We start from the raw sequence: 23685 nt of genomic DNA, 5'->3' as shown, positions 1-23685 counted from the left end.
AGATTTTTAAATAACTTCTATTTGAAATTTTGATCCTTACAGTACTTATAAGCTGGTGTATGCTCCACAGGAAGTTGTGTAGTTCTTTACAGTCTGACCACAGTGCTATTTGCTGACACATCTGTCCATGTCAGGAACAGTCCAGAGCAGGATAGGTTTGCTATGGGGATTTGCTCCTACTATGGACAGTTCTTGACATGGACAGAGGTGTCAGCAGAGAGCACTGTGGTCAGACAGAAAAGAAATTAAAAAAGAAAAGAACTTCCTGTGAATCGCTTATACAGCAGCTAATAAGTACTGGAAGGATTAAGATTTTTAAGTAGAAGTAATTTACAAATCTGTTTAACATTGTATCACCAGTTGATTAAAAAAAAAATGTTTTCCAGTAGAGTACCCCTTTATGCAGTGGTAAGGTTATACTGGGAGTTGTAGTTTCACTCATCATAACTAACATCATAACATAACATAACATAACATCATAACTTGTCAAACCAATCTAATTTGCTTTTATGAAGAGGTGAGTAGAAGCCTTGACAGAGGAATGGCTGTGGTTATGGTGTTTCTGGATTTTGCTAAAGCGTTTGATACTGTCCCTCATAGACGTCTGACAGGTAAGTTAAGGTCTTTGGGTTTGGAAACTTTAGTTTGTAACTGGATTGAACACTGGCTCATGGATCGTACCCAGAGAGTGGTGGTCAATGATTCGTACTCTGATTGGTCCACGGTAATTAGTGGTGTACCCCAAGGTTCTGTACTGGGACCGCTGTTGTTTAATTTATTTATCAATGATATAGAGGATGGCATTAACAGCTCTGTTTCTATCTTTGCAGATGACACCAAGCTTTGTAGCACCGTACAGTCTATAGAGGATGTGTATAGGTTACAAGATGACTTGGATAGACTAAGTGTCTGGGCATCCACTTGGCAAAAGAGGTTCAATGTGGATAAATGTAAAGTTATGCATCTGGGTACTAATAACCTGCATGCGTCGTATGTCTTAGGGGGGATTAAACTGGCAGAGTCACTGGTAGAGAAGGATCTGGGTGTACTTATAGATCACAGACTACAGAATAGCATGCAATGTCAGGCTGCTTCTTCCAAAGCCGGCAGGATATTGTCATGTATAAAAAGAGGCATGGACTCGAGGGACAGGGACATAATACTCCCCCTTTATAAAGCATTGGTACGGCCTCACCTGGAATATGCTGTTCAGTTTTGGTCGCCTGTACATAAAAGGGACACTGTGGAGCTGGAAAGGGTGCAGAGACACGCGACTAAACTAATATGGGGCATGGAACATCTTAGCTATGGGGAGCAATTAAAGGAGTTACAATTGTTTAGTCTTGAGAAGAGACGTTTAAGGGGGGATATGATAAACGTATATAAGTATATTAATGGCCCATACAAAAAATATGGAGAAAAACTGTTCCAGGTTAAACCCCCCCAAAGGACGAGGGGGCACTCCCTCCGTCTGGAGAAGAAAAAGTTTAGTCTCAAGGGGCGACACGCCTTCTTTACCATGAGAACTGTGAACTTATGGAACAGTCTACCTCAGGAACTGGTCACAACAGGAAAAATTAACAGCTTTAAAACAGGATTAGATACATTCCTGGAACAAAATAACATTTGTGGTCAGGTTAACATGTGGGGATGTGAGATGAGAATACCATATCCTACTGAATAAAGAATATCCCAACCTACAAGAGTAACAGTAATTAAGAACTAACTAGGCCTGAGGTGTGCCCGGGAGGCCGTAAAGGTAGCCTGAAAGAAGAGGGCTACCCAGAGGATGGTAGTTAAAATGAAACTTAAGAAAAGGGGTTGGGAGGGTGGGGAAACACTGCGGTGCTGTAGCAGAGACCCAAGCCTCGGGGTCCCTGCTTATGTAACGCCCAGACCCCTCCCACAAATTAGGTTAACTGTTACCAGCTAACCTTTACTTGTGGTCAGGTTAACATGTGGGGATGTGAGATGAGAATACCATATCCTACTGAATAAAGAATATCCCAACCTACAAGAGTAACAGTAATTAACAACTAACTAGGCCTGAGGTGTGCCCGGGAGGCCGTAAAGGTAGCCTGAAAGAAGAGGGCAAAAACCAGATAGTAGAGAAAAATAAATGTATTTAAGCAATTCTTCAAACATTGGCCAATTGGCTAAAGGCTCTAGCCATCTCTACTTGTGGATCAGGAATGTACCTCTGGAAGCAGGGTGAGCTCCACCGACCTAGCTTCTTAATGATGTGTGAAGGTATGGCGTGCTTTGAGGCTAAAGATGCTGCCCCGATCCGGAAAGAATGACCAGACACAGTGGCTGGATCCATACCTGTGTGGTGAGCTAAAATGCGTATATGCCTCACAAAGTCCTTAGTAGTCAATGGGGAGACTGGGAAGGGGAGCAAAGGACAATCCGGAGATTTATTGGCTAGTAGAATTTGGCAGCAGATACCGGGACCCTGGAAGGTGGCTTCGGTCCCTGCGCTTTCTCGATACCCTTCAATGCGGCTTTAATCGGGTGTGAGCCAAGGATGGATGGAAGACCAGGGAAACTGAGAGAATGATGGTGTTGTATTCCAGCTAGGTATAGTCTGATGGAGCTATGAGATAATTTGAGGGAGGAGTGGCAAAATGATACAAACGCTAATAAGTATTGAATATCAAAAGGGGAGGTGGTAGGATATTTGAGTAAGAATTTTTGAAAGGCATTCCATGCGACCTTGTATGATCTTGCCGTGTTGGGGGCTAAGGACTGATTAATTAAATTTAAGGCCCCTAACCAGTGACCATTTAGTCCAACATCAATGAGCTGAGAGGGGGTGCTGATGTGGCCGCTCTGTCTGCTTCTGGCATGATGTGATGGAACACCTGGAAATTAAAGCGGGAGAGAGCGTCAGCAGCTGTGGTCCGATTCCCTTCGATGTAGACACATTCTATGTGGAAATCCCTGATGAGGGCTGTGTGCACCAGTCTACGCAAAAAGGACATGATCGTGAGAGACCTGGATCTTCCTTTGCAAATAATGTCCCGAGTGGCGATGTTATCAGTGTGAAACACTACTGACTTACCCTGCCATAGATGACCCCATGTTAAGGCAGCTGCCACAATTGGAACTATTTCAAAAAGGGCTGACGTGGTGGTGAAGTCAGGAAGGGCGAGAAGCTCAGGGGACCACTGTTCGGCCAGCCAATGCGTGCCACAAATGGCTGCATAACCCACTGATGCGGCGGCGTCAGTGATGACCACGGGCGAACATCTGTCAGCTAATGGGATGAACATTGACACCCCATTCCATCCTGCCAAGAACTGATCCCACATGATTAAGTCGGCTCTGGCTGCTTGGTCCAGGATTACTAAAGAATCCATCTCGGGAGCTGAAGGCAGCAGGGCAAGCAACCTGGAAACAAAGGACCTGCCCTGAGGAACAATCCTCATGGCAAAGTTCAGCATGCCCAGGAGGCTCAGGAGCTGATGTCTGTCTGTTGCCGGGGAGCGAGTCATGCCGTGTATCACCTCCTGGATGCGCCCCAATTTCTCACTGGGTAACCTAGCCACCATGTCCACCGAGTCTAGAATTACTCCCAAAAACGTGAGAGAAGTAGCGGGGCCCTCTAGTTTCCTCTCTGCTACTGGGATGTTAAGGCAGGAAAAGACTGACAACAAGGTCTGTAAATCTTTAGGTACCCCTCCCGGACCTTCTAACAGTAGAAAATCATCCAAGTAATGTAGAACGTTGGCACAGGACCAATGGTTTATCAAAGCCCATTCCAAAGCCGAGGCAAAGGTATCAAACAGCCGGGGGCTGCTCTTGGCACCAAAGGTAAGGCGAGTGGCGAAATAATACAGCCCCCCCATTTGATACCGTGCCACTGCCATAACTCAGGGTGAATCGGCAATAACTTGAAGGCATCGGAAATATCCGCCTTTGACAGCCAGGTACCACGGCCAAGATTCAGAATCCGCTGGATGGCTACATCCACAGACGTGTATTTCATTGCAAATTCCTCAGAGGGAATCAAGGAGTTAATGCTGGGAGTGCATGAAGAATGGGGAGCGGACAAGTCGTATATGAGACGGAATTTATTGGAGAACTTGCCGCACGCCACCCCGATGGGGCTGACCCTCCACTGGTTAAAGGGGGCCCTTTGGAAAGGGCCAATTATGAAACCTTTAGCAATTTTGTTCCTTAAAAGCTCTTCCACTACTTCCGGGTTCCTGGCTGCTGATTGTAGATTCTGACACTCAAATGTTCCTTCCGGAAGACTGACTAGCCCGGTCTGAAAACCCTCATTGAAACCCCTGTAGAGAAATTCTACCAAAACCGGATCAGGATGGCCCTGTAGATAAGCCCTAAGAACCTGGGTGTTGACCCCGCCTAGTCATGCCTCTGACCCAGCTTTTTTAGGGCACTGAGTCTTGGGGTGTGCTCTGTGGCACAAACTGCACACATGCAGCAAGCGGCATTGGCTGAATCTGCAAGATGAATAATTAAAGTTGTTGCAAATTTGAGCGTTTCCCATAAAATGCACAGGTCTGCCAAGCTTGTCTACAGCCGGACCATGTTGAGGCCTGGTAACCGAGCTGCCCTCGGCCGCAGAAGTGGTGGCTTGAGTGTTAGGGCACCAGTTGGTGGCGTGGGTAGATGACTGGCAGACAGCGCAAAGTGGTGCCCTAAGCCCAGCGAAATGCCGACAGAATAACTCTGTGTCAAGGACAGCCCAATTAGTGGCCTGCTGGAACTGGAACAAAGTGGCGGCAGCCTTTGCGGAAAAGGAACGTTGGTAATTGTAGAATGAAAAACCTCCGTACTTGTATCCCAGGTCTACCAGTTTGTGAAGATACTGGTCCAGTTCTATGCGCCTGTTGGGGCTGACTGCGCAAATCACATCCCTAAAGAGCCCAAATGTCAGAACGAACTCCGGGATATTGAGTTTCCTGCTAAACCTAGGGTCTCTAGCCCTAACAGTGACTGAAACCTCGCCACATGCAAAAGTCCTGTTGTCCAGAACATCTTGTGAAGCCACCAGGAGAGAAGCCAAGTTGACATCTTTCCCCTCAAGGATGTCTCTCCTGATGGCTTCGGGTATAAAATGCGCTGGAATGAGACTGACAGATGGTGATGACGTACCTGAGGAGGCTAACCCTGAGGTTTGTTCGGTAAAAGCAGCAACGTTCCCTGAGCCAGATGAGGCTGGAGCGGTCGTAGAAATTACCGGCGTGGCAGAAGTAGCTGGTGTAGGATTAGGGATGGAGCCTGCGGCACCAGTCGCCGTAACCGATGCCACTGGTGTGGCAAGTGCAGAGGATGCCGACGGAATTGCCGGTGCGGAGACAGAACCGCGAGCCTCCAGTGCAACCATTCTATCCTGCATCTCCTGCATGGAGGTGGATAGAGTGTTTAAGATTGCGTGAATCTGAACTAGGGATGGGGAGTCACGGCTCGAGTGCCCTTGTTGATCGGGGGTCCCCTGGGAATGCAAAATCTTAAACAGTTCGGCTTTCCTCGCCGTGGCAGGGAAAGGGATCCCCCGACGACGGAGTTCAGCCGTGATTTTTGGGATGGTCCAAGCTCTGAGCGACATCGTACTTCCCGCGGCTGATGATCTAGCGGGTGAAGAGGGAGCCGCTGCCCCTTCCATGCTCTCAGAGACGTGAGACATCCCCTAGAAAACAATGAAGTGCTATCAGGAATTAACCTTGTACCCTAGGATCCCGCTGCGACACGACAGAAGACAGATGTGAGGCGCGTGGATTGAAATTCAATCTGCCTCTAGAAGTGCATACAGACAAGACAGGTGAGCTATAAATATAAATATGCATAAACCAGAATACAAGGCGCGAGGATTGACGAGGGCAATCCACCTCTACTGGTGTAGTGAGCCTACCCCTCCTACTTGACCGCACCCGAAACATAATAGAAAAGAGGACTCGAGGATTGGCCCGGCAATCCGCCTCAAAAAGACGTAAGAAAGAGTGCATAAGACTATTAACTAATTACAGGCCTGTCAGCCATGATACTTACGATTCACACTTGACACACTAAGGAAGGAAAAACAATGCTCAAAAAGAACTGTTGTACCAACCCCGTCAAGTAAAACAAGTTAATAACCAAAATGCTACCTTGCAACCCCGAAGCCAAAAAGGACCTCTTGGGTAGAGAGCGGAGACAGGAAAACGAGACCTATAAGTGACAGAAATATGAGAACCTATAATGACCTATCCACCATGAAACCTCGGGTGATAAGCTCCTAAGTTAACCATGAATACATACTCAAGTAACCCTAAATGCAGCTGAAAAGGGAGAATTAAGTCCCTCATGACACAAGATACCGATCGGGAAAATCTGAAATAAAGATAAGCTGAGTGTATAATACCACGGCAATATCAAAGACGTATGCTGCTGCTATGACAATGCTGTGTAAAAGTGACCCCATTCATCTTGATCCATGCCAGTGCCGATTCCCCCACCCCCTCCATGTTCTTGCCAGAACCCGAGCAGGACCCGGTGATATTACATGTCCATGTGCGTGGAGCCCAAAGCCAGTGTGAATCTGACCCCCCCCCCCCTCTACGTGACTGCCCCCCCCCCCACAGTGTCTCCTCTGCTCCGCCCCTAACCCTGGGATACAGCAGCCATTAGATTCTTCTGTGCTTGTAATTAAATTAATGTGTGTTTTACGTTTTCTCACCAAAGATATGGCCAAAGCACAAGGATGCTACCCAAGACAAACTGTATGTATTGTTATGTAATAACTGATAAAATTGGCTTGAGCTGAGGATAAAGCACACTTGACGCGTCCCTGAGGCCACCATGTGTGTCCCGCACTGCTCAGTGCACGTGATGTAGACATCACCATGCGCACGGACGCGAACATGGCCGCCCCCGTTTTTTTTTTCTTCTTTCCCGTACAGCCAGCGCGACAAATGCACGTGTACCAGGGACTGGAAGGTGGCCGTGTGAACAGCGGCGAGCACGGCCGCGAATGAGGGAGGAAACATCAAGACCCGGACAGAGCGATGTCCCCGACATGCAAGGCCCGGTGCCGCGCACGCGACGTAACCACACCACGTGCACGACGCCGGCCCCCCCATGCCCGGCACACCGAGCACCCATGCCGAAAAGAAAATCCCCTCCCCCCCCCTCCAAAAAACGCAACTGCACAGTGCATCCCGGAAGTGGCATAGCGAGGTCATGACACCCCGGTGCCGCGTCCCCATCCCACCCCCCGGCTGCTACAGGTGAGACGCCCGGCGTCGTGTATGTATGTGTGCGGCCGCCGTCAGCCATATAGCGTCCCGTGTGCTCATGCTCGGGGTAAAGTATGGCCGTGTAACGAGCGGCAACGTGGGCTACCGAGCCCCGAACACGTAAGTTCAAAAACAATAGTAATCGATAGGAGGCTCGGAAGGACGGAGCCCTTACCTGATTTCCTGAAGATAGGATGTGAACTGGAATTGGGCCAGGAACCGGAACCGGAAAAACTGCGGTGCTGTAGCACAGACCCAAGCCTCGGGGTCCCTGCTTATGTAACGCCCAGACCCCTCCCACAAATTAGGTTAACTGTTACCAGCTAACCTTTACTAATGCTTATGAAGAAATATAAAATCCCATCCCTTCCCCAATATCGCGCCACACCCCTACCCCTTAATTCCCTGGTTGAACTTGATGGACATATGTCTTTTTTCGACCGTACTAACCATGTAACTATGTAACTATGTAACTGTAGAACTGACAAATGACTCCAGCTCTGATAGGACATAGAGAGGAGAATATACAATGATATCAGTGACTACAGGTGACGTCTTCTCTATAGTCTTCCCTTATCTAATTCAGATGGTACATACCGCCTGGTCCAGCTAAAACTTCTCTCTGCAGAATGTGACGCCCAGACGTCTCCTCACTATGTCAGCGGATTCTCATCCTCTATAGGAAAACAAGTATTATTATAAACCTGCCAGACACTGTATCCTCTAAATATAATACTACTATACACTACACTCTTTGATTATAAACCTTCCATACACTGTACCCACTGAATATAATACTACCACACACTGTACATTCTGAATATAATACCAACACATACTGTACACTCTGAATATAAAACTGCCACATACTGTACCCCTGAATATAATACCGCCACACACTGTACCCACTGAAAATAATACTAACCCCATACTGTACCCTCTGAATATAATAACAACACATACTGTACCCCTGAATATAATACCGCCACACACTGTACCCACTGAAAATAATACTAACCCCATACTGTACCCTCTGAATATAATAACAACACATACTGTACCCCTGAACATAATACCGCCACACACTGTACCCCTGAATATAATACCGCTGCACACTGTACACTCTGAATATAATACCAATACATACTGTACACTCTGAATATAAATTTGCTACATACTGTACCCTCTGAATATAATACCGCCACAAACTGTACCCTCTGAATATAATATCAACACATACTGTACACTCTGAATATAAATCTGCCACATACTGTACCCCTGAATATAAATCTGCCACATACTGTACCCCTGAATATAATACCGCCACATACTGTACCCTCTGAATATAAATCTGCCACATACTGTACCCTCTGAATATAATACTACCACAAACTACGCCCTCTGAATATAACGTTGCCATACAGTGCACCCTCTGAATATAATACCACAACCGCAGTAACACCCCCTCAACATCCGTTAGCTGATGCTATTACCACGGGAGGGGGGTATTGGTGGTGTTGCTAGTGGATGATGGGGGTGCTACTACAGGGGGGGTGTTGCTGGAGAATGATGAGGGTGCTACTGGCCATCCCCCCTGGCAGTATCACCCCCATCATCCATCGGCAGGATCATCCTCCTGGCAGGAGCACCGCCATAATCCACCATCAGGATCTGCTGATGGAGGTGCTACTGCTGGGGGGGGGGGGTGTTGCTGGTGGATGATGAGGGTGCTACTGCCAGGGGGGGGAGCATTAGGTAGGCAGCAGTTCCCCCACATTAGGTAGGTAGCAGTTTCCCCACATTAGGCAGCATAGATTCCCCACATTTGGTACCAGTTCCCCCACATTAGGTAGGTACCAGTTACCCCACGTTAGGAAGCAATTTCCCCACATTAGGTAGCACAGATTCCCCACATTAGGTAGCAATTTCCCCACATTAGGTAGCACAGATTCCCCACATTAGGTAGCAGTTTCCCCACATTAGGTAGCATAGATCCCCCACATTCAGTAGAACAGATTCCCCACATTCGGTAGCATAGACTCCCCAAATTTGGTAGCACAGATTCCCCACATTAGGTGGCAGTTTCCGCACATTAGGTAGCATAGACTCCCCACATTAGGTAGCATAGACTCCCCACATTTGACCGCAGGTTACATAGTTACATAGTTACATAGTTAGTACGGTCGAAAAAAGACATATGTCCATCAAGTTCAACCAGGGAATTAAGGGGTAGGGGTGTGGCGCGATATTGGAAGGGATGAGATTTTAGATTTCTTCATAAGCATTAATCTTATTTTGTTCCAGGAATGTATCTAACCCTGTTTTAAAGCTGTTAATTGTTCCTGCTGTGACCAGTTCCTGAGGTAGACCGTTCCATAAATTCACAGTCCTCACGATAAAGAAGGCGTGTCGCCCCTTGAGACTAAACTTTTTCTTCTCCAGACGGAGGGAGTGCCCCCTCGTCCTTTGGGGGGGTTTAACCTGGAACAGTTTTTCTCCATATTTTTTGTATGGGCCATTAATATACTTATATACGTTTATCATATCCCCCCTTAAACGTCTCTTCTCAAGACTAAACAATTGTAACTCCTTTAATCGCTCCTCATAGCTAAGATGTTCCATGCCCCATATTAGTTTAGTCGCGCGTCTCTGCACCCTTTCCAACTCCGCAGTGTCCCTTTTATGGACAGGTGCCCAAAACTGAACAGCATATTCCAGGTAAGGCCGTACTAATGATTTATAAAGGGGGAGTATTATGTCCCTGTCCCTTGAGTCCATGCCTCTTTTGATACATGACAATATCCTGCCGGCTTTGGAAGCAGCAGCCTGACATTGCATGCTATTCTGTAGTCTGTGATCTACAAGTACACCCAGATCCTTCTCTACCAGTGACTCGGCATACGATGCATGCAGGTTATTAGTACCCAGATGCATAACCTTACATTTATCCACATTGAACCTCATTTGCCAAGTGGATGCCCAGACACTTAGTCTATCCAAGTCATCTTGTAACTTATGCACATCCTCTATAGACTGTACCGTGCTACAAAGCTTGGTGTCATCTGCAAAGATAGAAACAGAGCTGTTAATACCATTCTCTATATCATTGATAAATAAATTAAACAACAGCGGTCCCAGTACTGAACCTTGGGGTACACCACTAATAACCGGGGACCAATCAGAGTACGAATCATTGACCACCACTCTCTGGGTACGATCCATGAGCCAGTGTTCAATCCAGTTACAAACTAAAATTTCCAAACCCAAAGACCTTAACTTACCTGTCAGACGTCTATGAGGGACAGTATCAAACGCTTTAGCAAAATCCAGAAACACTATATCCACAGCCATTCCTCTGTCAAGGCTTCTACTCACCTCTTCATAAAAGCAAATTAGATTGGTTTCACAACTTCTATCCTTAGTAAACCCATGCTGGCTATCACTTATAATACAATTATCCCCTATGTATTCCTGTATGTAATCCCTTATAAGTCCTTCAAACAATTTACCCACAATGCACGTTAAACTTACCGGTCTATAGTTTCCTGGGGAAGACCTAGAGCCCTTTTTGAAGATTGGCACCACATTCGCCTTGCGCCAGTCCCTTGGCACAATACCAGACACCAGAGAATCTCTAAATATCATGAACAGGGGTACAGATATTACTGAACTTACCTCTCTAAGAACTCTTGGGTGTAGTCCATCCGGTCCTGGGGATTTGCTTACATTTATATCACTTAACTTACCTTGTACCATCTCTACATTAAGCCAGTTCAGTACATTACATGATGTGTTACCAGCACTGACCTGGCCAATGTCAGCTCCTTCTTCCATAGTGTATACAGAACTAAAGAACCCATTCAGTAGCTCCGCCTTCTCTTGATCGCCTGTGACAACCTCCCCATTATCATTATTAAGGGGTCCTACATGCTCTGTCCTTGGTTTTTTTGCATTTATATATCTAAAAAAATATTTAGGATTAGTTTTGCTTTCTTTGGCCACCTGTCTCTCATTTTGAATTTTTGCTGTTTTTATTAAATTTTTACAGATTTTATTAAGCTCCTTGTACTGTTTAAATGTTGTAGCTGACCCATCAGATTTGTATTTTTTGAAGGCTATTTTTTTGTTGTTTATTGCTCTTTTAACATCATGTGTCAGCCATGTAGGATTTAGTTTTAATCGTTTATATTTGTTCCCCTTTGGTATATATTTAGCTGTATAGTTATTTAGAGTTGATTTAAAGATGTCCCATTTATCTTCTGTATCAGTATTTGACAACACCTCCCCCCAGTCTATGTCCTGTAGTGCAGCCCTTAGCCCAGGGAAATTTGCCTTTTTAAAGTTATATGTTTTTGCCTTCCCCGCCTGTCTTTGTTTTCTACATTTTAAGTCAAAAGTAACTATATTGTGGTCGCTATTACCAAGGTTTTCCCGCACAGTTACATTACCAACCAGCTCTGCGTTGTTGGAAATGATCAGATCCAACAAGGCATCACTTCTTGTTGGGTCCTCCACAAACTGGCCCATAAAATTATCCTGCAATAAATTTAGGAATTGTCGCCCCTTTGTAGTTTTAGCCAACCCCGGACCCCAATCTATATCTGGATAGTTAAAATCTCCCATTATTACCACTGTACCTGCCCGGGCGGCCCTCTCTATTTGTTTATGAAGCCGAACTTCTATCTCTTCAGTGATATTAGGGGGTCTGTAGATTACACCAAATACTATTTTTTCAGTATTTCCCTCCTTTTGTAATTCTACCCACAATGATTCCACATCCTCAGAATCATCACACACTATGGCATCGTTCACACTGACAATGGGTCAAAGTCTCCCCAAATTAGAGCGCTGGTTCAACCCCCCCCCCCCCCCCCCCAAAAAAAAAAAAACAAATACAACACAGAGAGAGACACACACAAACACACACAGTCAGAGAGACACACACTCACAGACAGACACACACACAGCGTCACACACACAGAGTCACACAGTCACACACACACAAAGTCACACAGACACACAGAGTCGCACAAACACACACACAGAGTCACACAGTCACACACAGAGAGTCACACACACACAGAGTCATACACACACAGTCACACACACAGAGTCACATACACACAGAGTCACACACAGTGCTTTAAGTGGGCCAAAAGAGGTGCCGGTACTCTATTAGGTGCCGGTGCTCCCCCCCCCCCCCCCCCAGCTCGACGCCACATCTCCCCCCCCCCCCCCCGGCCGCGCCACCCCCCCAGTACTGAACATGAAAATACCCTTAGAAAGTACCCTTAGAAAGAGCTACTGAACATAAATTAAATGTGCAAAAGGGTATTGAAAAAATTTGGTAGAAAATGTACATAAAATAAATAATAAAACATAATAACATACTAACCATAGAACAGTAAACATAAACCTGTTCCCCACATTAGGTTGGCAGTATAGTTCCCCCACATTAGGTGCAGTACAGTTCCCCCACATTAGGTGCAGTATAGTTCCCCACATTAGGTGCAGTATAGTTCACCACATTAGGTGCAGTATAGTTCCCCCACATTAGGTTGGCAGTATAGTTCCCCCACATTAGGTGCAGTATAGTTCCCCCACATTAGGTGCAGTATAGTTCCCCACATTAGGTGCAGTATAGTTCCCCCACATTAGGTGCAGTACAGTTCCACACATTATGTGCAGTATAGTTCCCCCACATTAGGTGCAGTATAGTTCTCCACATTAGGTGCAGTATAGTTCTCCACATTAGGTGCAGCATAGTTCCCCCACATTAGGTGCAGAATAGCTCCCCACATAAGGTGCAGTATAGCTCCCCACATTAGGTGCAGTATAGTTCTCCACATTAGGTGCAGTATAGTTCCCCCACATTAGGTGCAGTACAGTTCCCATATAGTTAATCTGGGGGTGCTACCTTTCTACTGGCAGGAAGAGGGGGTTAATTTGAGGGTACTACCTTCTTACTGGGGGGGGGGGAGTTAATCTGGGGGTACTACCTGCCTACTCGGGGCCCCAGATTAACCCCCTCCCCCCCCCCGGTAGTACCCAAGATTAACCCCCTCCCCCCAGCAAGCAGGTAGTACCCCCAGATTAACCCTCTCCCCTCAGCAGGCAGGTAGTAACCCCCAGATTAACCCCCTCCCTCCAGCAGGCATGTAGTACCCCCAGATTAACCCAGGAGGGGGGTTCATCTGGGGGTGCTACCGTCCTACTGGGGGGGAGTAAATCTGGGGGTACTACATGCCTACTGGAGGGAGGGGAGGGGATTAATCTAGGGGTACTACCTGCCTACTGGGGGGGGGGGAAGTTAACCCCCTCCCCCCCAGTAGGCAGGTAGTACCCCCAGATTAACAACCCCCCCGTAGGATGGTAGTACCCCCAGTTTAACCCCCCCTTGTAGGAAGGTAGTACCCCCCAGATTAAGCCCCTCTCCCCCCCCCGTAGGAATGCAGTACCCCCCAGATTAACCCTATCCCCCCACCCTGTTAGAAGGTAGTACCCCCCTGTTTAACCCCCTCCTCTCCCCCCAGACCCAGTAGGCAGATTGATATAACATCTACTCACTCAGCGAGGTAATCCTGCGAGCCGCGTACCGTCACATGACACGTCAAGTCACGCTCTGAGGCCGGCGTCCTTGAATTCAGCGTGACGTCCTGATGGTCATGTGACGGCAGTGACGTGCGGAAATACAAATCCCGGACCAACTGAAGGTGAGCCAGAGCGGAGCGGGGCGGGGCACAAAAAGGAGCAGGAGGCAGCGCTGTGCGGTGCGCCTGACGGACAAGCTCACCGCACAGCGCAGGGGGGGGGGCAGGAGGCCGGTCGGGCACAGATGGGGGGTGCTGAGGAGCGTCTTGGTGTCACCCCATTAGGTTGGTGTCACCCGGTGCGGGCTGCACCCCCCACACCCAGGTCGCAACGCCACTGCTGGAGGGTACTGCATTCCTATGGGGGGGGGGGGAGAGGGGGTTAATCTGGGGGGGGTACTACCTTCCTACAAGGGGGGGTTAAACTGGGGGTACTACCATTCTACGGGGGGGGTGTTAATCTGGGGGTACTACCTGCCTACTGGGGGGAGGAGGTTAACTTGCCCCCCCCCCAGTAGGCAGGTAGTACTCCTAGATTAACCCCCTCCAGTAGGCATGTAGTACCCCCAGATTTACTCCCCCCCAGTAGGACAGTAGCACCCCCAGATGAACCCCCCTCCTTGTCTAATCTGAGGGTACTACATGTCTGCTGGAGGGAGGGGGTTAATCTGGGGGTTACTACCTGCCTTCTGAGGGGAGAGGGTTAATCTGGGGGTACTACCTGCCTGCTGGGGGGAGGGGGTTAATCTTGGGTACTACCGGGGGGGTAAATCTGGGGCCCCGAGTAGGCAGGTAGTACCCCCAGATTAATCCCCCCAGTAAGAAGGTAGTACCCTCAAATTAACCCCCTCTTCCTGCCAGTAGAAAGGTAGCACCCCCAGATTAACTATATGGGAACTGTACTGCACCTAATGTGGGGGAACTATACTGCACCTAATGTGGAGAACTATACTGCACCTAATGTGGGGAGCTATACTGCACCTAATGTGGGGGAACTATGCTGCACCTAATGTGGAGAACTATACTGCACCTAATGTGGAGAACTATACTGCACCTAATGTGGGGGACTATACTGCACCTAATGTGGGGGAACTATACTGCACATAATGTGTGGAACTGTACTGCACCTAATGTGAGGGAACTATACTGCACCTAATGTGGGGAACTATACTGCACCTAATGTGGGGAACTATACTGCACCTAATGTGGGGGAACTATACTGCACCTAATGTGGGGGAACTATACTGCCAACCTAATGTGGGGGAACTATACTGCACCTAATGTGGGTGAACTATACTGCACCTAATGTGGGGAACTATACTGCACCTAATGTGGGGGAACTGTACTGCACCTAATGTGGGGGAACTGTACTGCACCTAATGTGGGGGAACTATACTGCCAACCTAATGTGGGGAACAGGTTTATGTTTACTGTTCTATGGTTAGTATGTTATTATCTTTTATCATTTATTTTATGTACATTTTCTACCAAATTTTTTCAATACCCTTTTGCACATTTTATTTATGTTCACTAGCTCTTTCTAAGGGTACTTTCTAAGGGTATTTTCATGTTCAGTACTGGGGGGTGGCGCGGCCGGGGGGGGGGGATGTGGCATCGGGCTGGGGGGGGGGGGGGTCGGGCTGGGGGGGGAGCACCGGCACCTAATAGAGTACCAGCACCTCTTTTGGCCCACTTAAAGCACTGTGTGTGACTCTGTGTGTATGTGACTCTGTGTGTGTGACTCTGTGTGTGTGTGTGTGTGTGACTCTCTGTGTGTGTGTGACAGTATGTGCTACCTAATGTGGGGAAATCTGTGCTACCTAATGTGGGGAAATTGCTACCTAATGTGTGGAATCTGTGCTACCTAATGTGGGGAAATTGCTACCTAATGTGGGGAATCTGTGCTACCTAATGTGGGGAAATTGCTATCTAACGTGGGGTAACTGGTACCTACCTAATGTGGGGGAACTGGTACCAAATGTGGGGAATCTATGCTGCCTAATGTGGGGAAACTGCTACCTACCTAATGTGGGGGAACTGCTGCCTACCTAATGCTCCCCCCTGGCAGTAGCACCCTCATCATCCACCAGCAACACCCCCCCCCCCCCCAGCAGTAGCACCTCCATCAGCAGATCCTGATGGTGGATGATGGCGGTGCTCCTGCCAGGAGGATGATCCTGCCGATGGATGATGGAGGTGATACTGCCAGGGGGGATGGCCAGTAGCACCCTCATCATCCTCCAGCAACACCCCCCCTGTAGTAGCACCCCCATCATCCACTAGCAACACCACCAATACCCCCCTCCCGTGGTAATAGCATCAGCTAACGGATGTTGAGGGGTGTTACTGCGGTTGTGGTATTATATTCAGAGGGTGCACTGTATGGCAACATTATATTCAGAGGGCAAAGTTTGTGGTAGTATTATATTCAGAGGGTACAGTATGTGGCAGATTTATATTCAGAGGGTACAGTATGTGGCGGCATTATATTCAGGGGTACAGTATGTGGCAGATTTATATTCAGAGTGTACAGTATGTGGCAGATTTATATTCAGGGGTACAGTATGTGGCAGATTTATATTCAGAGTGTACAGTATGTGTTGATATTATATTCAGAGGGTACAGTGTGTGGCGGTATTATATTCAGAGGGTACAGTATGTGGCAGATTTATATTCAGAGTGTACAGTATGTGTTGGTATTATATTCAGAGTGTACAGTGTGCGGCGGTATTATATTCAGGGGTACAGTATGTGTTGTTATTATATTCAGAGGGTAGAGTATGGGGTTAATATTATTTTCAGTGGGTACAGTGTGTGGCGGTATTATATTCAGGGGTACAGTATGTGGCAGATTTATATTCAGAGTGTACAGTATGTGTTGGTATTATATTCAGAATGTACAGTGTGTGGTAGTATTATATTCAGTGGGTACAGTGTATGGAAGGTTTATAATCAAAGAGTGTAGTGTATAGTAGTATTATATTTAGAGGATACAGTGTCTGGCAGGTTTATAATAATACTTGTTTTCATATAGAGGATGAGAATCCGCTGACATAGTGAGGAGATGTCTGGGCGTCACATTCTGCAGAGAGAAGTTTTAGCTGGACCAGGCGGTATGTACCATCTGAATTAGATAAGGGAAGACTATAGAGAAGACGTCACCTGTAGTCACTGATATCATTGTGTATTCTCCTCACTATAGAGGAGACGTCACCTGTAGTCACTGATATCATTTTACATTCTCCTCACTATAGAGAAGACGTCACCTGTAGTCACTGATATCATTGTATATTCTCCTCACTATAGAGAAGACGTCACCTGTAGTCACTGATATCATTGTGTATTCTCCTCACTATAGAGAAGACATCACCTGTAGTCACTGATATCATTGTGTATTCTCCTCACTATAGAGAAGACGTCACCTGTAGTCACTGATATCATTGTATATTCTCCTCTCCATGTCCTATCAGAGCTGGAGTCATTTGTCAGTTCTACAGTTATGATGAGTGAAACTACAACTCCCAGCATAACCTTACCACTGCATAAAGGGGTACTCTACTGGAAAACATTTTTTTTGATCAACTGGTGATACAAAGTTAAATAGATTTGTAAATTACTTCTACTTAAAAATCTTAATCCTTCCAGTACTTATTAGCTGCTGTATAAGCGATTCACAGGAAGTTCTTTTCTTTTTTAATTTCTTTTCTGTCTGACCACAGTGCTCTCTGCTGACACCTCTGTCCATGTCAAGAACTGTCCATAGTAGGAGCAATTCCCCATAGCAAACCTATCCTGCTCTAGACTGTTCCTGACATGGACAGAGGTGTCAGCAAATAGCACTGTGGTCAGACTGGAAAGAACTACACAACTTCCTGTGGAGCATACACCAGCTTATAAGTACTGTAAGGATCAAGATATTAAATAGAAGTTATTTAAAAATCTGTTTAACTTTCTGGCACCAGTTGATATAAAAGTAAATGTTTTCCAGTGGAGTACCCCTTTAAGTAATTCTGGGAGCTGTATATTTAAATGGTGAAAACTTCTTTAACACTTTCCTATTCTGTGGCAACTGGTATATCTGATTATTATACTGGAATTTCTCACAATGCGCTACAACAGTGGTGTCTGTCACAACAGGCTAAAAACTTACTGGGGGGAGGGAGTAGGTATGGGGGTGACACCATTTTCTACCGCACCGAGTGACACCAACCCTAGCAACGCCACTGACTCCAACCTCATTAAAAATACAAGAAAGAGATTAAAAAAAAGACACACAAGCGCCCCTGGTGTAGTACGAAAGGTAATGGTTATAGAATTACAGGATAAGAACACTCACCCTGTTTTGTGCTCAGAGCACAACATCTATATGTGCCTTAAACAATTACTGGGATCCTGTAGCTTGGTTCCTCCCGATTCCAGGTATCTTCTGGTTCAGTACACAGCAGACAGGAAAGGACGAAAAATTGGAAACTTTGCTGAACAGCACTCTGTTCTGACGAAGGGCCTATTCCGGGCTAGAAACACGTAGATATGTGCTTTCAATAAAAAACTTTGAGTTTAAACCTGGCTCAAGGTGATTATCATGATGCCCACCCGGGGTCTGGCGCTTGAACAAAGTTTGAAATTTTTGTCCTTTGCTGCCAACCTCGTTAAAAAGGAACTAAAGAAATGGGTTAAAATTGACAAAAATCCTCTGATTGTTGTGCTGATTGTTCCCTAGCCTTCAACAGTCCTTCTCATGGTACGTTCACACGTGTATATTTTGCTGCTGATTTTCCTACTCACTGACTTCAATGGGTAAGAAAATAAGCAGCAGAAAATCTGCTGCAAAATATGCACATAAGAACGTACTCATTGGCAAGGTTCACATGTAGTATATTGGTAAGCTTTATTCAGCTGTAGCTGAGGTGCTATATCATTGTATGGCTGCAACAAGTAATCATTGGCCACAGAGATAAAGTATTTACCATCATAATGTCACTAACACAGTTATGACAGTTATTCAAAAGTTATTAACGTTTGACTGTCTGTGGGAGAGTCGATACAAAAAAATGAATTTTCTACATTCTGAAGGGGTCAGTAATGTTGCTAGATAATTATTGAGTTTGTTCACTTATCATCATGTTCTAGAAATATATATATATAAAGTAAAACCATTTCATGTCTGTAACTATAATGTTGCTGGATTGCATGTACAATTTTGGCATGCAAAATGACTGAAATTGTGACACAATGCCATAAATGGCATAAATTGAGGAGTAATTGTAATCTAAGGAAGTGATAAATAGGCAGGTGGTTTCCTGACCTATTTCATACAAATATCTAATCTCTGACATTGCAAAAGAAGTACTACTGCAGGTAATTCTATATATACTGAATTTTATATTTTCTTTTATCAAATAACCTTATACTTTGGTGTTTACTGTTACATTATTATATTCATAACAATATTGTAGATTGATCACAAAATTTATGCTGATTGTGTTATAATACATTTTAATGCATTAATGTACAACATGAAATAAGATTCTGAATACTTTCACCTTTTAAAACAGAACAGTTGTAAAACAATTTGTGCAAAACTTTTTTCTATACATAACAGCATACTTGCCCTGGTTTGTTTTACAGGGCAGTATTTGGCTCAGTATTTGGCATTATTATTTCTAAACCAAGAGTAACCAGGAGTGGGTCCAAAACACAAAAAAAGGTACAAATATTTACTTTACGTTTTTTTTTTTATAGGTTCCACTTCTGTTTTTGGCTTACAAATACTGATGCAAAATACTAAGACAAATATTGCTGCATTCATCGAGAATAAAACTACTTTCACATGGCATTATTTTGGTTATTTTTGTTACCCAAAACTAGAAGTGGGTTTAAAATCTTTTCATAATAGTTTTTCTCTGTGTAGGCTTTGCATTCTCTATAGAATCCAATGAGTGTTTGTCATTTGGAAAACAGAAGAAAGTAGTGCATGCTACATTTTTATATTGCCAAGTAAATCAGCTTTTAGATTCATATTGGCTCTATATAAGGTCCCTGTATGTTCCATTTATATCTACTTGTTTTATTTTTTGTTAAAGAATTAAAGGGATACTCCGGTGGAAAACAATTTTTTTTTTAATCAACTGGTACCAGAACGTTTAACAGATTTGTAAATTACTTTTATTTAAAAATCGTAATCCTTTTGTACTTATTAGCTGTTGTATACTACAGAGGAAGTACTTTTCTTTTTGAATTTACTTTCTGTCTGACACCTCTGTCCATTGAAGGATCTGTCCAGAGCAGGAGAGGTTTGTTATGGTGACTTGCTCCAACTCTGGACAATTCCTAAAATGGACAGAGGTGTCAGCAGAGAGCACTGTGGTCAGACAGAAAATAAATTCAAAAAGAAAAGAACTTCCTCTGTAGTATACAACAGCTGATAAGTACTGGAAAGATTAAGATTTTTAAATAGAAGTAATTTACAAATCTGTTTAACTTTCTGGCACCAGTTGATTAAAAAAAAAAAAAAAAAACATGTTTTCCACCGGAGTACCCCTTTAACTCCTTAACGACGCAGGACGTATATTTACGTCCTGCGCCGACTCCCGCGATATAACGCAAGGTCACAGGGTGACCCCGCATCATATCGGGTCGGTCCCGTGGCTAATACCGGCATTTACCCTTCAGAAGCAGCGATCAAAGTTGACCGCCGCATCTAAAGTGAAACTGAAAGCATCCCGGCAGCTCAGTCAGTCTGTTCGTCCCGAACAGCCTGACTGAGCTGCCGGGATGCTTTCAGTTTCACTTCAGATGCGGCGGTCAACTTTGATCGCTGCTTCACTGCGGTGAAATCGCGGCATCCCGAACAGTTTGCAGGACACCAGGAGGATCCCTACCTGCCTCCTGCGTGTTCGGTTGCTGAATGACTGCTCCATGCCCGAGCGTAAATGTCCAAACTATAAAAATATATAATTAATGAAACCGCATGGTCAATGGCGTACACGTAAAAAAATTCCAAAGTCCAACATAGCGTATTTTTGGTCACTTTTTATAGCATTAAAAAATTTATAAAAAGCAATCAAAAAGTCAGATCAAAACAAAAATAGTACCGATAAAAACTTCAGATCACAGTGCAAAAAATTAAATGCAGAAAAATAAAAAAGTTATGATTTTTTCCAGAAGTACAACAAAATCAAACCTAGATAAGAAGGGTATCATTTTAACCGTATGGACCTACAGAATAATGATAAGGTATCATTTTTACCTAAAAATGCACTGCGTAGAAACGGAAACACCCAAAATTTACAACATGCCGTTTTTTTTCTTCAATTTTGTCGCACAATGATTTATTTTTTCGTTTCGCCGTGGATTTTTGGGAAAGATGACTAATATCACTGCAAAGTAGAATTGATGGTGCAAAAAATAAGCCATATAGATTTTTAGGTGGAAAATTGAATGGGGTTACGAATTTGGAAAGGTTAGAAGGAAAAAAACTAAAATGCAAAAACTGAAAAACGCTGAGAAGGGTTAACAATTTGCTGTAAAGTTGCCGAAATGAGGATGTAAAAAAAATTCACAAATTTGCACATGTAAACCATACTAAAAGGAAATATGCATTTTTAAATTAACCCTATTGACCTGTATAGGAAAACAATCCAAATCCAAGCAGAAGGAGCAAAGCAGATTGAGAGTTCGTTCCCACAAAAGAATTTGATAACAAACTTGCAGCGTGTTTACCGCTGTGAGTTTGAATGGGGGTGGGCTGTTCATGGTAGGGTTTCACTTCAATTTCCACTGCTGAAAATCTGCTGCAGACAGCCAGCAGAGAGCCAGCCCCCATTCAAGTTGGCTATCAAGGTAGAAACACAGCCTCTTATTTTATTAAGTTAAATCTCTGCTCATTCAAGGTGTCCAGCGAGTGGTATCACTCAGTTATTAACACCTATCTCAGAACAATTGTACACGGAAGGCTGTGAATTACTGAAAAGTCTACCCAGTGGACTCCTAAAAACGTCCTTCACTCACAGATTGTTAGAGGCTGTATTTTTTCTTCAAAAAAATGCCATGCATCTTTAACCCCTTAAGGACTGAGCCCTTTTTCACCTTAAGGACTGAGCCCTTTTTTGCAATTCGTGCAATAAGTGCTTTTACCGATTATTCTGATTCTGAGATTGTTTTTTCGTGACATATTCTACTTTATTTTAGTGGTAAATTTTTGTTGTTACTTGCATCCTTTCTTGGTGAAAAATCCCCAAATATCATGAAAATTTTGAAAGTTTAGAATTTTTCTAACTTTGAAGCTCTCTGCTTGTAAGGAAAATGGACATTCCAAATAAATTATTCACAAATACAGTATGTCTACTTTATGTTGGCATCATAAAATGGACATATTTTTACTTTTTGAAAAAATTTGAGGGCTTCAAAGCATAGCAGCAATTTTCAAAATTTTCATGAAAATTGCAAAATCTGAAGGGACAGATGTTACAGAACTACAACTCCCAGCATGCATGGGCAGCCTAGGCATGCTGAGAGTTTTAGTTTTGCAACATCTGGAGGGCTACCATTTGGGCACCACTATAATAGTGGTCTCCAAACTGTGACCCTCCAGATGTTGCAAAGCGGCTGTCTGGGCATGCTGGGAGTTGCAGTTTGGCAACCAATAGAAGGGCAGCAGTAAATATCGCTCTACTGCCACATTCCTTACCTCCCCCCCCGCCGTCGCCTTCCTACCTGCGCTGCTGATCTCCGCTGCTGTCACCGATGTTCGGCGGTCCCCACGGCATCTTCTCCGGTACCGGCCTCCATCTTCTTCCCCTGTTCTGCTCCACATCCAGGGGTGGGCAGAGCGGGGGGTTTCCATGGCATTGGTCAGCATTCATTGCTGACTTATGGCAGGGGATAGGAGGAGATCGCAGCACTGCAACCTCGCTCCTATCCCTCAGAATGATCGGGGCTGTCACTGACAGCTCCGATCATCCCTATTTTCTAGGCGATCGGGTCACCAGAGACCCGATCAGCTCGGAAGGAGCAGAAAGATTTCCTGCGATCGCCGACATCGGCGATGTGCCAGGATCCCTGCTGAATGATTTCAGCAGGCATCCCGGTCTGGTCCCCAACCGGCTAGCGGCGGGGACCGGAATTCCCACGGGTGTATCCATACGCCCTCAGTCCTTAAGAACTTTAAAACAGGGGGCATATGGATACGCCCACCGTCCTTACGAGGTTAAGTTTTTTTTATTTTAACTTTAATATGTACGGTCAAGCCTTCTGTAACTGACCCCTACACCCACTTAAATACTGTAATCGTGATTGCTGTTACCAAGCTTTCTTAACACGTGATATAGGTGTGCTTCATACCTGGTGGAGCTGAATGCACTTTATACCTGTTGGTTCCCATCTGCTATCAGAAAAAAATATTATTAAAAGTGATCAAAAATTCCCATTAAAACAAAAATAGTAGAAAATACAAAGCAAAGAAAAAACGGTGCACACCTAGTGCAGCTCGTCAAACAGTAAGGTGAATTAACAAACATGGATAAGGAAGGCACCTTACCAAGGGGTGTTATGATGAGAGCACAACACTTGTATGCGTATGTGGGAGACAAAGAGACAGATTCTGCAGCTCCAGGTTCCCGCCGGATCGACAGTCAGGTCACCGGTAATCAAATGAACATCAAAAAGTGCTCGTGCAGGAGCAAAATGGGAACTTCTAATCTGGGAGCAGGAATCAGAGAGGACCGGACCAATGATGAAATAGGAACAGTACTTTATTTTAGAAGCAACGCATAAAATAAGCATATCTAGCCCAACCGGGCTCTTCATCAGGCATAATATCAAGCTTCCACGAGGTGTTACATATATACACA

At 45.0% G+C, this 23685-nt stretch overlaps 1 protein-coding gene across 7 annotated transcripts in view; it reads left to right on the top strand.

The window, feature by feature from the left end:
* Positions 1–23685, top strand: part of CCR6 (C-C motif chemokine receptor 6) — a 219611-nt gene that overhangs the window by 56669 nt on the left and 139257 nt on the right. Inside the window, exon 1 of one of the 7 annotated variants that reach the window (XM_056566954.1) lies at positions 16890–16947. The exons of the other annotated variants lie outside the window; for them this stretch is intronic. The gene's annotated coding sequence lies outside the window, so the exon portion shown is untranslated. Of the gene's footprint in view, positions 1–16889; positions 16948–23685 lie in introns of those variants that run through there. 7 annotated transcript variants of the gene reach the window in all.

This window comes from Hyla sarda, chromosome 3, assembly GCF_029499605.1.
Source record: "Hyla sarda isolate aHylSar1 chromosome 3, aHylSar1.hap1, whole genome shotgun sequence".
In the NCBI taxonomy this organism is placed as follows: domain Eukaryota; kingdom Metazoa; phylum Chordata; class Amphibia; order Anura; family Hylidae; genus Hyla; species Hyla sarda.
Note: the sequence above shows the minus strand (reverse complement) of the source record. Positions and strands in the feature narration are given on the sequence as shown.